This window comes from Neophocaena asiaeorientalis, unplaced genomic scaffold (assembly GCF_003031525.2).
Source record: "Neophocaena asiaeorientalis asiaeorientalis breed wild unplaced genomic scaffold, Neophocaena_asiaeorientalis_V1.1 scaffold342, whole genome shotgun sequence".
NCBI classification, from domain to species: Eukaryota; Metazoa; Chordata; class Mammalia; order Artiodactyla; family Phocoenidae; genus Neophocaena; species Neophocaena asiaeorientalis.
In genome coordinates, this window is record NW_020174037.1 from 4,761,194 (window position 1) to 4,777,915 (window position 16,722).

At 43.0% G+C, this 16,722-nt stretch overlaps 1 protein-coding gene across 1 annotated transcript in view; it reads right to left on the bottom strand.

Moving 5' to 3' along the window:
- The window catches only part of EPB41L4B (erythrocyte membrane protein band 4.1 like 4B), a gene marked incomplete at its 5' end in the record, with an annotated part of 135,100 nt that overhangs the window by 45,114 nt on the left and 73,264 nt on the right, over nt 1-16,722 (bottom strand). The window lies entirely within an intron of this gene.

Here is a 16,722-nt window from a genome sequence, read left to right on the forward strand (position 1 = left end):
TTTGAATTGGTGAATTGCATGGTATCTAATTTATATCTTAATAAAGCTGATTAAAAAATCAACCAAGGGAGATTTTGTAAACTATCAATGTACAACACTTACCCTGGCTAATTACATCATCTATCTCTAAATCCAATGTGCAGCCAGGGCTGAGACACAAGGCCCTAGTCCAACCTCCTCATTTTGCATATGGGGAAACGGGGACCCACTGGGGGGGGTGAGGTGACCAGGTCACACAGTGGGTAACTGGCTGAGTCTGGGACACAATCCAGGACTCCCACCTCTCTGCTTGCCAAGTGCCCCAAGTGCCGTCCATCTGCTACATCTTCCCATCTGCCTCGGCTTCTATTTAAGGCAGCAAATGCACTCATCAGGAAAATCCCAAGACCTCCTTAGAATCCCACTGCCTCAGACATCTTTGTGTACACATCTTGTCTTCCCAATGATAGAGACTGTCATATCACATGTTTTCATGTCCTTGGGTGATGTTAAGACAACTGGCTCTTCATTTCAGGAAAAAAGAGACCTTTGCCTCACAATATCTACATAAATTCTTCTTTATTGGCTCCTCCCCAGGCTGGGTTGGACACCCCTCTCCTTACCTTTACCTTACCCTCCCTGAGTGCCCCTGACCTGCTGTATTTCCAAGGAAATGCATTTCCCAGTTTCCCTGCCCTTGGGTTTCTATGTAGGTTTGACCAATGGGAGGCACTGACAGAGACTGGAGGGTAGGAAAAGGAGCTAAGTATTTCTCCCTCATCTCTTTCTACCTCAGGGGATGTTTTCGGCAGTAGTTGAGTCCCCTAGGGCTTCAGCTTTCACTAGACTGACTCCCTGTGGCCCCAGCTCCTGGGCTCTGGAATACTGCCATATTTCTTCGTCTCTTTGTCTCTCCAGCTCTAGGACTGATAAGCAGGTTCTACTGTTGCTAATTTCTGGGTTGCCTCACTGGTCACTTTAGCTACTTAGTTCTTCATCCCTTATGCAATCAGTTCCCTGTATCAAATTCCCTCTGTAAGAAACCTGCCAAGAGTGATTTCAGTTCTGATTGTCCATGACTGATACACAATTATCTACCTGTATCTATTTCTGGATTCTTCATATTTTTTTAAATGATTTTTAAATTTATTTATTTATTTATGGCTGCGTTGGGTCTTCGTTGCTGCACACGGGCGTTCTCTAGTTGGTGGTGAGCGGGGGCTACTCTTTGTTGCGGTGTGCGGTCTTCTCATTGCAGTGGCTTCTTTTGTTGCAGAGCATGGGCTCTAGGCACATGGGCTCAGCAGTTGTGGCTCGCGGGCTCTAGAGCGTAAGCTCAGTAGTGTGGCGCATGGGCTTACCTGCTCTGCGGCATGTGGGATCTTCCCGGACCAGGGCTCGAACTCATGTCCCCTGCATTGGCAGGCGGATTCTTAACCACTGCGCCACCAGAGAAGCCCTGGATTCTTCATATTTTTATTGAACTATTTATTTATTGCTAAACCAGCACCAGACTGTCTTAATTACTTTTGTGCTAATATTTGGGCTTTTTAATATCTGATAGTACAAATCCTATTTCCTTTCACACATCGTTTTTCTTTTGTTTTTTCTTGGCTATTATCATGCACTCAGTCTTCCAGATTACTTTACAATTCAAGTTACTACCAAAAATATCCCATTGGAATTATGATTTGCAGCATTAAATATAATGGATTAATTTGGGAGAATGTATTCATAAGGTATTTCTCACCATTTATTTAGATCTTCTTAAATGTCCTTCAGTCAGAATTTTTAACTTTTCCATAAAGGTATGGAACATATCTTATTAACTTTATTCCTGTCCATATATCAGTTTTGTCACAATTGAAAATGGGATCTCCCGAATTACTACATTTTCTCTAATTTTTTTTACTACTAGATATATGAAACTACTGACTTTAAGGTATTTCTACCTCTGGTCACCTTGCTGAACTCTTATTAATTGGAATTCACTTGTATTTTAGGATAATCACATGAATTTTGTTTCTTCCTTCCCAGCATTTATTCTTTATTTTGTTTTCCTGGCTTATTGCATTGGTAAGGCCTCTAGAATGATATCAAATATTAGCAATCATCTTTGTCTTATTTCTGAAGTATGTAGATTATCTTAAATCTACAATCTAAATTAAATGTTGATTTGTGACAAATTCTACTTATTAGGTTAGAGACTGTCCTTCTACTGTTAGCCTACTAAGAATCTTGAAAGATTAGCATGACTTACTCTGAACAAATCCATTCTGTTCCTAAGTGAACACTACTTTACTAAGTGCTTAAAAAAGAATCTGTTCTCAAACTTTTCTTGGTATTACCATCAAGCTTATCACTCCAGGTTTTAGAATTCATTTGTCAAGAATCTGTATGACATTTCCCTGTCTATTCTTCTGGCATTTCCCCAAGACTCCATAGTTTTTCAAAGTGTGCTGGTGCTGGCTCAGCAATGACATATGCAAATTTTCTTCAAGGCCATTTTTCTCAACCTGACGACTAACTGTAAAGCAGTAAAATATTTCCTGACTACTCTCTCTCTTATCTTGGACTTCAGTTTCATTCTCTTTGTTCTTTTCACCTTTCTGCAGTTAGTATACTGACTGGCTTCCTTGTTGAAAAAGAGAAAAACAAAACAGAAATTGAGCAGCTCTTCTTCTGTCCTGTTAATCTCACATACCATCCTCAAGATGGCTCTGCTATTAAATTGTTCATCATTTTGCTCTGACCAAAATGTGCATCTACAGAAGTCCTTTTTAAAAAAAAGGTCTCTGGGCTTCCCTGGTGGTGCAGTGGTTGAGAGTCCGCCTGCCGATGCAGGGGATGCGGGTTCGTGCCCTGGTCTGGGAAGATCCCACGTGCCGCAGAGTGGCTGGGCCTGTAAGCCATGGCCGCTGAGCCTGCGCATCCAGAGGCTGTGCTCCGCAACGGGAGAGGCCACAACAGTGAGAGGCCCGCGTAAATACTGTTTTAAATTGTGGGCTCTGAATGCCTTCATCTTTCAGACTATCTGATATATTCATAGTCCATGTGAAAATTATTCCCTTTTAGACTTCTAAAGATTAGAATACATGGAAGATTAAACCCTGAATTCCACTCATTTCATATTAATGATTCTAAGACACCAGGGTCATTTTCTTCCAAGGGTCTTGCCACTTATACACTTCCAACCCAGTCTTCCTTGCTGACTGGCAGGGCAGTGTTTCTTCTACCTTCCAAACAACCAAATCATCAGCTAGAAAGGCCAAGGCCTCAACAGATGCTCTGCTTTTAACGGAACTCCAATGTCTGGATGGCCAAGAAGTCCCCCATATGTGATGTGACAGCTTGAAGTCTCTTAGGAGGACACAGGGAACATCCTCTCTGTCCAAAGTCATCTGGCATCTTCTCTGGATTGCTCAGTTCACCTTTAGGTGCTGCCTGTACTCAGTTACTCTTTTACCTATCCTGGCACATGTCTCAACTTCATAGCAGGCTTCCTGGAGGCAAGAAGAGCTTCTGTGCAGCCCACACAGCAGCACATAAGTTCTCTAAACACCTTCCAGAAGAGGCTGGTTGGGGCAAACTGGCACCTAATTTACTTTTAGCCTAAGTGGGGACACCTCCATGTTCCTAATCAGAACTAAAGCATCAGGGAGTTGCCGACACACAGTAAAGCTTCCCAACTGATAGGCCTCAGAAGGTGGCAAGTGGGATGAACCTTTCATTCTCTCAGTTGTTGGAGCAAGGGGACAGGACCAGGGGCGCCGGGAGCCTCAAGCACCCTTGTCTGCTTACCCCAGTGTGCTATACAACAACACATTTCCTATGGGTGCCAAGGACAAGAAAAAGCTGGGAAGCAGGGGCTTCCCTGGTGGCACAGTGGTTAAGAATCTGCCTGCCAATGCAAGGGACATGGGTTCGAGCCCTGGCCTGGGAAGATCCCACATGCCACGGAGCAACTAAGCCCGTGCACCACAACTACTGAGCCTGTGTTCAAGAGCCTGCAAGCCACAACTACAGAGCCCATGCGCCACAACTACTGAGCCCATGTGCCACAACTACTGAAGCCTGCGTGCCTAGAGCCCATGCTCCGCAACAAAAGAAGCCACCGCAATGAGAAGCCCGCACACTGCAACAAAGAGTAGCCCCTGCTCACCACAACCAGAGAAAGCCCGTGCACAGCAATGATGACCCAACACAGCCAAGAATAAAAAATAAACAAATTAATTAATTAATTTAAAAAAATAAAGCTGGGAAGCATCATTACTAGTTCATAATTAAGTCCATTAGCCTGGAACTGTGGCTCTTGATTGGGACTCTCTTAGCAGAATCCACTCAAGTACCATGTTATCACAGCAGATGGTGTCAGCCAGAATCATACCTCCTGACTGAACACTAGTGCATTAATGCCCGCAGAGGAGAAAAAAAAAGTGCTAACACTTCTGAGTGCCCAGCACTATGCCATCTATGAATTTACTTAATCTTCCAACATTTGAAGAAGGAACAATTATTACTCTCCTTATTTTACAGATAGGGAGACAGGAACAGAGAGACTAATTAACTTTCCCAAAGACACACAACCAGTAAATGGCAGAGCTGGAATTTGAACTCAGGCAACCTGACTATAGAGCCCTGTGCTCTCTTCAGTGCCAAGAGACACTGCTTTGCCATGTGGATGGTGAAAGCAGCAGTATAATGACATTAAAAGAATGCTGGTTGGCACTTAGCTTTGGTTGTGCTGCCCCTTAGCTATGACCTTAGGTAACTGATTTCACTTATCTGCCCAGACACCGCATTTTCAGACAATCATTTATTAAGCATTTATACCTCAGGAACTACAGATCAATGAAATAATTTGATCTCTGCCATGTCCGGATGAGAGACAGGAGAAGGTGCATTTACCCATCCTGGTTTCCAGGATACCTGTCACTCATTTCCATTTTAATTTAGCAGAGACTAAACAGAGTAGCACAAACATACTATCTGACAGTAAGAGTATAATGGAAAAACTGTACCTTTTTCATAATGGGTTTGAGAAGAAAATTGCACCAACATCTTAGAAATGTGACACATTACGAATGTTAGGTCTATTAATTTGGGATGATTTCTTACACTAACTTACTGGTTTTATTTTTTAAAAAGCGACTAGAGAGAAACAATGCCCCTACCTCATTTTTCTCTTGTCTGAAAAGGTCAAAATTACATTTTTTGGCGTTATTTACTCTTTTATATGGATTACTAACTGGCAGAAATTTTTTTTTCCCAATTTGTATTTCTTTCAACATTTTCCAGGCAATCAACTTGGAACTGTCCAGTTAGTGTTAGCACAGGGGCTATATGAATCCACAGTAGACTGGGAGCTCTTGCTTTCATTAGTTTACTAGGTGCCTGGAGCCAAAGACGGTGTCTTCCTCAATAGCAATTCCCAGCATCTATACAGTACCTGGCACAGTGAGGCAGCGGAGTAAATATTTGTTGGATGAATGGTGTAGTGCATTAAAATTGAACTCTCCCTAGGTAATTTATCAAGTGTCAATTCATAAAAGCTTCACTCTGGTCACGAATTCCCCAGTTGTTCTTAACAATACATGATGGTCTCGGCAAAACTGCAGAGTAAAATATTCCACATCTTAAGGAATGATGAGAGCCTTTACAATTTGCTCAGTGGTAACGGGGTCTCTGTCCCGTGTGAGCTACGGTAGGATGTGTGCCTCCATCTTTGAGTCTGGAGTTTTCCTTTGGTGAAACTGGAATCCATTGGTGTCGATGAATGGCTGTAAGCAGACAAGCAGGCCTTGAACATTTTCTGCCAGAAAATCCATTTTACCTTGATATTGTTCTTGCTAAGTTTTACGATGTCTTATTCTAATTGTCTGTGTAGGAGACAGCAAGAAGCTGTGAGGAAGGGCTCTGTAACTTTGCGGTGAGATCTAGGACTTTAGCAATTCCAGATAAATTTCAGGATCTGAGTCCAAAGAATAAATATTTCATGAGTTCACTTTTGCACAGAGGCTCATGACTAAGAATGTACTCAATCTTTTTCCTGCCTTAAGGAAAAAAATACTGACATAAATATTGCTGTTTTCCTTCACAGCATTCACTTCTAACAAATCCAACACTGTTTTCCCTTGGTTTCTTACAGATTTTCTTTTTGCCTCTCATTTCTGCATATCAGTGCTCACTCTCTGCCTTAAAAGAAGATTCCTTTTCTTTTCTTCCTTTCTTCAGGTGGGGAACAGCATTAACGGACTTGCCTCTAGCCACTGCTTTAAATGCATACCCCAATGGCATCACACGGGAGCCCTCAAGGAACAGTAAGACAAAATTATCGTTGCCATGGAAGCACAGCTGGTAGTGTGTAAAATCATGTCGAAAGAGCCCGTTCTTTATCACCCTTTGCACTCTGCAAGAGTTATGGCAGAATCGGGCATGAGCTGCGAGTGTTATTTTTCCACTCGGCAGACACCATCCAACTCACCCAAATGAATGAAATGATGATTCATTCCAGAAAGGAGTTCAAGTTGGATGAATAAAATGCAGACTCTGTTCAGGGCAGGTCCTGGACATTCTAATTGCACAAGACCAAGTGTGAGCAGGAGCTGAATGTGGGGTATGAGGTCCTGAGGGGATACAGATGAGGATTAATCTATTTTGGTTTTCATTCGTGCTTAAAAATCTCTTCAAATGGTCCTCTCTCTGTTCCCCAATTCTTGTAGGTTCTTCAGAAGCTTCTATTACAAACTCCCCTAGTTAGCCTCTGAAGCCATACACTGGGCCTAATTTTAAGGGCTTTTAAAATTGCGTTAAATATAGTTACAGCGTCTTTATCCAGCCACGGAATGCAACTGGCTAGTGGAGCCGTTAGCATAGCAACACCTCTTGCTTTTGAGGTCTCAGCGGTACAAAGTGGATGTTTAAACCATTCCCTATTCAGTAGGGGAGGATTAGGTAGGTTTCTGCAGGTTTCTTGTAACATGAGCCTATGGGGATGTTCCTCTAATTATTCTAACCCTTTTTAGTGGATTGCCTAGACTAAGCCGTTTGGTATTTTAAATTCTGCAGCCTTTCCCCGATAAAACCACTGGCGAGTCGTGCGATGTGGCTGTGATTTTAGATTCCATATGTTAGAATGTTAATTGTAATTAAATGTAAATCCGTCCTTCCCTGATCAAATACACCAGGGAAATTCACAGTGTCTGAGTGTACAGCTCTTAATCAACTCCCAGAAGGGAAAGGAAACATGGATATTAGAAATCAATTCCTTCATCCTGGCTATTATCATGCTGCCCCTTTTCCTTTTTCAGACCTCCAGGGCATGCAGGTGTCATGCTGACTGTTACCTGAACTTCTGGAAAGCTGCTTTCACAGAATGTCTGGTAAAGATCGACTCTTCCCAGGCTTCCCTTTCTTCCCTATAAAAAGGCTAAGATGACGGACTTTACTTCATCAGTCTGACCTTTATTAAAGGGTACGACTCAAGATGAGGGCCTCCAGATGTTCCACAGTAAACAAGGAACAAACGGCATTCAAAATGATAAAAAAGGTGTGCCACCTTGCTTACATAGAAATACAACTGAAATGGAAATTCTGATTTTCACCCATCAGACTAGCAAGGTTTTAAAAAAGTTAGCGAAGGCTAGGTGCATGCCTCCTGTGGGATCACAGAGGCCCCGTCAAATAGCTGTTGTGTGTATAGTGTGGAGAGGCGTAATCAGGTAGAATATCTTTGGAGGGAAACTTCATTAGGCAATATCTAAATTAAATACGTGCATTCCTTTCGGCCCAGCGTCTCTACTTGTAAGGAATTTATTCTACAGATGGATTTGCTCAAGTGCATGACGTGTATAAGGATGACGGCAAAGCTGTCATTTTAGAGATGCAGGGCAGCCTAAATGTCCATCAGTATTGATTGGTTAAATAAATATGTGCTTGTTTAAACATAGAATAGCTCTAGATTGACAAGAAATGCTAACAGTGTTTGTCTCTGGGGAAAACTAGGGAATAAGAGGGTGGAAAGGAAAAGTAACTTTTGGATAGTTTTGAATTTTTACCACTCTCTGTATTACTTACTAAAAAGGGTTGAATAGCACAGCAGTTCTCTTTATTACTTTCTACTTAGTCTCCAAATAGTTAAAAGCTTCCCCTGCTTTGTGTAAGATGAAATCTCAAGTTGGGACAGGCTGGGAGCCGAGCAGATGTTTCAATTCTCTCAACTTCTGAGTCCCAAATGTCCCAGCAGAATGGATTCTCTGTGGTCTCACCAATTCCTTCCCTAGGGCCATTCTCCCATTTGCAGGTCGGAAAGCATTGCCCACATTCTGCCTGGACAGTTATTTCTTGGTATTCTCAGACAGAAATATCACTTCTATTTCCTTTTATCTCCTCTCAAAACATCCCCATGCTGTTTCTGCTTTTCGCCTGTTAGAGTTTCAGAGCTGTGTCTTTACCTATTGTGTGAACTCTCTTCCATGTGACCTTTCCTTTGGAATGAAGCACCCCTTTCTGTTCCTAAACTTAGACCATACATCTTAACCCATCAACCTAGGAGATACACCATTCCTTGAGCTAGACTTTGAATCCCCTTGTCCTGCTTCTCACTACATGGACTGCTAAGGCCTTAAATCTCAAAAACTGCTAAAAATTGCTACCAGCTAGCATCAAACATTGTGCAAAGCACCTTACACATACAGTGCCATTTAATTCTCATAACAGTGAGACATTGTTAAATTCCATTTTGGGATGAGGAAAATGAGGCATAGAGAAGATAAGAAACTGGCCAAAGATCATATGGCTAGTGAGGGGCAAAGCTGGGATTCAAACTACCTGAGATTCCAAAGCGTGTCCAAAGTGCTCCAACAAAATCACCACTCCACACTGGATTCTGCAGTCTTCTCTCATGAGTCTGCAACATCCTGCCATTTTGCTTCCGTAAACTTCCACCTGTTACCCCACCGTGGGCTCTAATCTTGGCACGGGTCCTTAGATTGGGGTGTGCTATGACCTCTCCTCCTCGAGTGGCTGGAATTCACTAGCCTCTCACTTCAGCAGGAGGGCCCAACAATGACCTAAGTCTTGGTTTGACAGATTTTGGGGGAGGGAGGTTGTGATGAAATTAAAGCCATATAAAGAACCACCAGAATTCTTACATTCTTCTGCTTCACCATGAGCCCAAGGAAGTGCAAAGCTATGCTGAGGAGACAGATGTAGCTGATTATGATGTATCCGTCTGTTTACTTTTTTTTAAATTTATTTTTGGCTGCGTTGGGTCTTCGTTGCTGCGCGTAGGCTTTCTCTAGTTGCTGCGAGCCGGGGCTACTCTTCGTTGCAGTGTACAGGCTTCTCATTGTGGTGGCTTCTCTTGTTGTGGAGCACGAGCTCTCGGCACGCAGGCTTCAGTAGTTGTGGCGCAGGGGCTCAGTAGTGTGGCTCACGGGCTCTAGAGCGCAGGCTCAGTAGTTGTGGTGCACGGGCTTAGCTGCTCTGTGGCATGCGGGATCTTCCCGGACCAGGGCTCGAACCCGTGTCCCCTGCATCAACAGGCGGATTCTTAACCACTGCGCCACCAGGGAAGTCCCCGTCCATTTACTTTTGAACATCATGCCTCTTTAAGAAAAAGAATATGTACATGTATAACTGATTCACTTTGTTAGAAAGCAGAAACTAACACACTATTGTAAAGCAATTATACTCCAATAAAGATGTTAAAAAAAAAAAGAAAAAGAGTTGGTCTCTAATTAGTTAAAAATTGAGCCACTAAAACAAGGGCAAACATAACAAAGACAGGAAGCTGTGCTTTTCCAAAGTGTGGTCCTGCGCCTGCCCACCTCACACTCTCCTTGGAGTGACCACTAAAAGGAAGGTTCTTAGGTCTCACCCTGACCACCTAAATAGAGCCTCACAATCTCCATTTTTAACAAGCTGTCCAAGCGATTATTTGGCTTCCTAATTTGGGGGGAAATGGGCCTTTTTGCAGAATTGTTGAGGATTGCTTCTTTAGTGGAGTCTCAGCTGAATGTCAATTTCACCTCCATTTCACCTTTTAGATATCGCTGGGGCTTCTTAAAACGTGCCACCTTTCATGTGCGAAGGGACTTTCCTTTCTTTAGCTGCAGTTTGCTTTTTCTCTATCTCTGCCCCCTTATACCTTGCCTAGGCATTTGTTGCCTCCTAGAGCAAAATGGTGGAAGCAAATCATTCTAGGGCTATTTAGGGTATTTACCTGGTACTTTTGGAAGATTCAGTCAGTCAGGGAATTCACTTAGAGCCGTGTGGGAAATACTCATCCAAATGGATCAATGCGGCTGCTCAAGGAGCTCTTTGATGAGCTCAGATCTTAAAAGACTAGTTAAAAGCGGGAAAAATTAAGGGCAACAAAAAGGATCTATCATTTGTTGTGTTCAGAGCAGGGCCCAGGAGGCTGGAGTCACTGACCTGGAAGCATGGTGGGATATTAACAGGCAAGAAAAACAAAGGACTCCTGCACTGTCCTTACTCCTTCATCTTCACTGTTAAGGAGGACCATTTTCAGTGGAAGTGGTAGACCAAGAAATGAAACGAGCAAGAGGGTTTTGAAGGCCAAGATAATTACCTGACATGATTTCAAGACTTCCAGTCCACATGAATTACATCAATGTGACGATACTGTCAATTCACTGTTCGATATTCTCAGGGATCACAGAAAAACAGTGGATGATCAAGACCAGTAAGTAACTGAGTTTCAAAAATGCAAAGACCTAATCCTGTTAGTTTATGGAATACTGAGTTTGGTTTTGCTGGCAGGTAATATTCCAGAAGAAATGACCAGTTTGTGAGCTCTCGGGAAGGAAGAAGGGGATCATATCAAATGAGTGGCTCACTAAGAAAATAACGCTCAATCTTCGCTCCTTTGAAAAGGGGGCTGTTGGTACACGGATGCCTGCATGGACAGGGTGACTAGACTGATGGAGGAGGGGTGAGGGGACGGGCGGGGTATTGGGAAGGGTTGCTAGCTCACTGGTGATGGTGATGAGCAAGGTTATAGACCACTGGTGTGGAGGAGAGACAGACATTCACTACACTGATAGTGGTGGAAGGTGGCTTTCTGGTAGTTCTGGATTTCAGTGGAGTGAACTCTTCAACATCATCTAGTAAGAGTGTCCTGGAGATGTGGATGGACAGGGTCCCAAATGGTGGAATAATTAGCGGTGAGAGGCCTTAAAGCACAGGAGCGGAGAACACAGACTTTGAAGTCAGAATTCTGAGTGACCATGGGCAAACTGCTTGGTTAGACCCTAAGGCTGAACTTCCCCACGTGTGAAAAGAATATCACCCACCTCACAGAGCAGTTGGGAAGATCAAGTGAAGTGACATATGCAGAGTTTGAAGCGCACATCTGGCTACTAGCCCCTGTACGTTTCTGTGGATCAGTGTCAACCTACCGGCGTTTCCAGTATCACATGGCTGGACCGTCGTTTGCCCCACTCAAAATTATAGCGATGCCTCCCATGAGAACGCCGTGGGCACAGCGAATAATATTCACACATAGCAGACGAATCCAGAACACACGTGGTGGGCAAAGTCCTGCTCAAAAGATGATGCTCCCAGCTGGATACAGTTGTCAGATACCTTCAGACCAGCTCAGAAGTGATGTGTTCCTGCCTGTCATCTGGTTAGACGTTTCCTTGAGAATGAATGCAGAATAATTCATCTGCTGAGCAGACATTCATTGAGCACCTGCTACTCATCAGGCACCGGGGAACAAAGGAGAGTGTGACACAAAGCTTACACTTTAAGGAACGTACAGCCTCCAAGATGAGATGAATAAGAAAGGCGGTTTTAACACAAAATAGTGAATACATCATAGATATACACGGGGGCTGGGGGAAGTAGAGGAGCAGAGCACAGGAACTAGCCCAATTTGCAGAGGCGGGTGGAGGCAGTCAGAGTCCCTGGGAGAAGATAGCCAGTGTCTGAGCAGAGGCTTAAGGGATGAGCAGGAGTTGGGTAAAGAGGATGGGAGTGACAGCATTTTCGGCAGAAGGAACAGTATTTGCAAAGGCACAGATGGGAGTAACAGCAGGGTATGGTGAATGCCAGGAACTACAAGCAGTTTGGTGTTGTAGGAGTTTAAACAGGAGGGTGAGAAATGGGGGAAAGATACGCTAGCTAGAGCAACAGGACAGGAGCAGAGAGCGGGGGAATTCCAGAGAAGGCCTTGGACTTCATCTTGTGGGTCATGGAGAACCCCGGCAGATATCAAGCACTGCAAGGACGCAATCAGACGGTGTTCTAGAAAGATCACTCCAGTGATTGCGAGGAGAATGAGCTCGTCGGGAGACTGGAGTCAGAGAGATCAGTGCCAGAGAGAAGATGCTACTCCAAGATCAGTGTTGATAAGGAGGGAGGAAGGGCTACATACAAATACTAAGGAGGCAAGCTGAACCGACCTGAGGACTGCCTGGACATGGGTGGCAAAAGGGAGAGGAGCTGTGGATGATGTATAAATGCTTACCCTGGTGAGAAAGAAGAGAATTCAAATGAAGTTACTGTGTTTTGTTTTTTTCAGTAAAAGAGGATGAATTTAAGTTTTGCCATGTGACGTCTGAGGTGTACAAGGATATAGAGGTTGAAATGTCAGTATAAAAACTCACAGAGTAGTCTGCATTAGAGATAATAGCTTCAGAGTCAACAGCACTTATAAAATCTTGACAAGATGAGAAGGGCAGGCAGACTGTGATCAGGGAGAAAAGCAGTGGGCAGAGGAAGAACCCTGGGAGAACACCAATATTTAAGAGGAAGACAGAAGAGGCTGTGACAAAAGACAGAAGAAAAAGTCCAAGGGCTAGAGAAGCAGAGATCACAGAAATCAAGAGATTAGTTTCAAGAAGCTGTGAGTGAGCGGTCACCGCTGTCAAATGCAGTAGAGAAAGGTCCGCCAAGTTGAAGGATGAAAACCGTACGCTTCCTTTAACAATTAATATGTATGCACACTGGTTAGACCTCTTGGTTGCAGACAATTGAATCCACTCAAGGTACTTCAGGCAGAAAGATATTTATTAGAGGTTATTAGATAAGCGTACACAGTCTCCAGGAGGCCACAGACACAGGTTTGGAGGTCCCTCTGCCGGGAACAGCAGCAGTCACCGGGGCAAACACCCACCCTCACCACAGGACTGTTACAGTGGAAGCCCCACTGCCACCTGTGATCAGAACCTTCACCAAAGCTGCCCCAGATGAATAAACACCTCAGCCACGGAGTCTACAAAAAGGGCCACCCTTCCTAAGAGCAACCTCGTTCCAGGATGAGTTTGCTCCATGCCACCTAACCGAATGTTCACCTTCAGACTTCCAAAGTCCCAACACCTACTTCATCCACAAATGTCTTTATTCCTCACAAACACATTTGTAAAAAGGTATCAATGAAATCAAAAGATTCAGAACACAATTATCTGTGTGCAGCACGTAAACTGAGGACCAAAACATCTGCTAAAAGGAAATACACCTGTAAACATGTATCTTAGGGAGCGTTTATAGGTGATCAACTCCACTGTGCACGGTGTGCAGCTGATTCCCTCCTTCTGGATAGATTTTTGTGGTAACCAAAAAAAAAAAAAAAAAAGAGAGAGATCAGATTTTGGCAATAAACTATCTCAAGGGAGGGAAACACATTTTTTTTAAAAAAACGCTTAAAAGGGCCAAATTACAATTACATATATAAAAAAATGGCACAAGAATTGATTTCACAAAAATACTAAGGAAAGTATCTCAGGCCTACCTACCAGGAGGAAAATAAGGTCTTACTCGGGGGCTTGAAACGGGGGCGGGAAATTAAGAGTTTGGTACGAGTTCTACCCTAAAAGGCAACATATTGATTTCTGGTTCTACAGAAAGACTGTGCAACAGCCTCCCATCCTCTTGCACGGGATGCTTTGGCACAACTTCACTAAAATTTTACACGCTTCAATTTGAGCCATAAATGCATCTCATATTGCATGTTGCTTCTTAAAAGAATGAAGCCTAGGATAAAAACCAACCCTTGAACTCTATATATTGACAGTGTGCATTCATAATTATGTCTTCTGAAAGCACGCAAGTTAGCAGCACCAATCGGTAAGACATTAAAAAATTATTCTTGTACTTGAGCAGAAACTTCTATAAAAATAAAGGCTATGTGATTTCTGATTAATAAAACTGCGAGAATTCAAAATGACTAAACTGCTTTAAGATAGGAAATTCAAAATCTCCCTGTATTGATATAACCTTTTTAACATGTTATATACTTTATTCAGCTTTTGAAAGAGGTAACCCTCTGTTAAAGAAGGTGTGAATGTTATGTCCTCAGCCTAAGAATACAAAACGTTGATAAATCACAGAACTGGAGAGCTAGAGAGGACCTTGTGATCATTTAGTCCAACTTGCTCTTTTCAGACGGGGAAAATGAGGCCAACAGAGGGGAGATGGTCTGTCCAAGATCACACAATGGCAGAGGCTGGGCCCCCAATGACCTCAATTCCCACCACTGTACTATATGGTACTCTCTACGGAGCGATCTTCCCAAGTTTTTCTGGTTTTCTTTGGTCCCATTCATTAAATAACAAAGAAACATCAGGTACACAGCAATACGATAAACACAGACTTATACTGCAATTTTAAAATCAGAATATCAGAACGATTCCTGAGCCTTTAACTACCTTCATTTTTTGAGAATGCAGTCAGTAAGTTAGGACTACCTACTGGGGTTATTTTCAAATATTTACACAGACACTGAAAACACCTTTCAGAACTATTCCTAGAAGACATTTCTACAAACACGTCCACGGGATGCCAAGACACTTTCCATGGGATGTAACGAAACTATGATGGTGAATGGAAGTAAGACGCTTCAGTCTCTCAAAGTGCAGTCATGAGTTTATCTCGATACATCATACTTTGCATTCCTCCTAAGTTCTTCTGGTTCTGGTCGTGGACATAATCGAAATGGCTGTCATCTCCACTGGCCGATGCTTTCCAATGCGGCCTGTCATCCTGAAAGGATGGCCTGTTTTGTTCGCAGAGTGAGTGGTCAGTGGGGGTATGAAGACAATGCAGAGAGGTGAGTGAAACAACACAAGCACAAAGGAAACGGACAAGAAAAACCATGAACCACATAAATGGGGATGGCTTTCAGATGGAAATGAATGGGTTTTCTACTTTCAAGTATTTAAAAAATTCAGATGTGGGTCCTCTATCAACTTCCAAGCCCTTGGCTGTGCCATCATCCCTCAAAGGGTGTCTGATGATCAAGTCGGTCTGGGGAAAGCTAGGTGGTGGTGAAAAAGGTTCCTTTTCTACGGGAATTCTCAAGAACTGCTGCCATGTAAATGGACACTGTGAATGCCTCATGCAGCATATTCCAAAAGTGCTGGACCAAATAATTCTCCTTTCCTGGAGAGTCTGATAAAACACAATATGCTGGGAACCACCCCCAGAGATTCTGATGCAGTAGGTCTGGGGTGGGGCTGGGACTCTGCATGAACAAGTTTGCAGGTGACACTGATACTTCCAGGCAGCAGGGCCACCTGCAAGCAGCACCGGTCCAGCCTCCCTAGCATTCCCAGCCAGGTCTGCCTCACAAGGAAACCAATATGGTAAAAGAGGCAAAAATAAGTGTTAAATTTTGTAAACACAAGGTTAAATTAAAAAGCATTTCTATAGATCTCTCTGTGTCTCATGTCTGGAAAAGAAACGGCCTTTGTGACACAGAAACATTTAGAAGTATTACTTCACTAGTTTCACTTGCTTTTAAATGTTACATGAATATCAAGTGCTTATGATCGAACTGCACTGTTGTCCTACAGGATCCCCAGCAAACTTGGTAAGAACTATCAAGAACTAACTTGCTCTCACTTGCCCTGCTCTCAATGGATTTATTCCCATCACTCCATTCGCCGCACTTTCTCGAGGAGCAAGGCTAGCAATCTCACTAAGAAATAACTTTCTGCAAACTGAATTCACCAACTATGTTTCTGAAAGAGCTTCACACATAAACACCAATTAAGACTGATCTGAAATTCAAATCATGAAAGGAACGTTTGCCTTTACAAAGCTGGCATTAAAAAAACATCTCAAGCTTAACCGTAAATGCAACAAGGCAGGTGCCAGTTTCCTTAGGAAGGACTGTGGTAGGTTAGGGCAGAGGTGGGTATACACGGCCCTCAGCCTAAATCCCACACTGTCTATTTTCATAAATAAGCTTTATGGGAACACAATCAGGCCCATTCACTTCTGTATCGTCTGTGGCTGCTTTCAAGCTACCATGGCAGAGTTGAATAGTTGTGACAGAGACCACAAAGCTGAAAATATTGACTATCTGGCCCTTTACAGAAAAAGTTTACCGACCCCTAGGTTTAGAGAACGATCCATCACCACAAAAAGAAACCCTCCACCCCATCCCTGGGAAAAAAAAAAAAAAAAAAATCCTTTCAAAAAAAAAAAAATCCCACGACAAAAAGTCCCTGAGCCTTAGTCTTATTTTTAGTAAATGAATTCTCGGGACAGGAAAACGTTACTTAGAAATTTTAAGTAACATTTCAAACATAAAACCAAACCCAAAATATCTGAGGTTAGAATGACTAAAACAAAACAAAACAAAAAACCCCACCCAGTTCATTTTTATTTCGTCAAGCATAACTTTAGTAAATCCAGACCCATCACCGGCTTATTTTGCTTTGCAAGTTATTCATCTCTTCCGGGACAAGACAACTCGTTAACAGTTGTTTC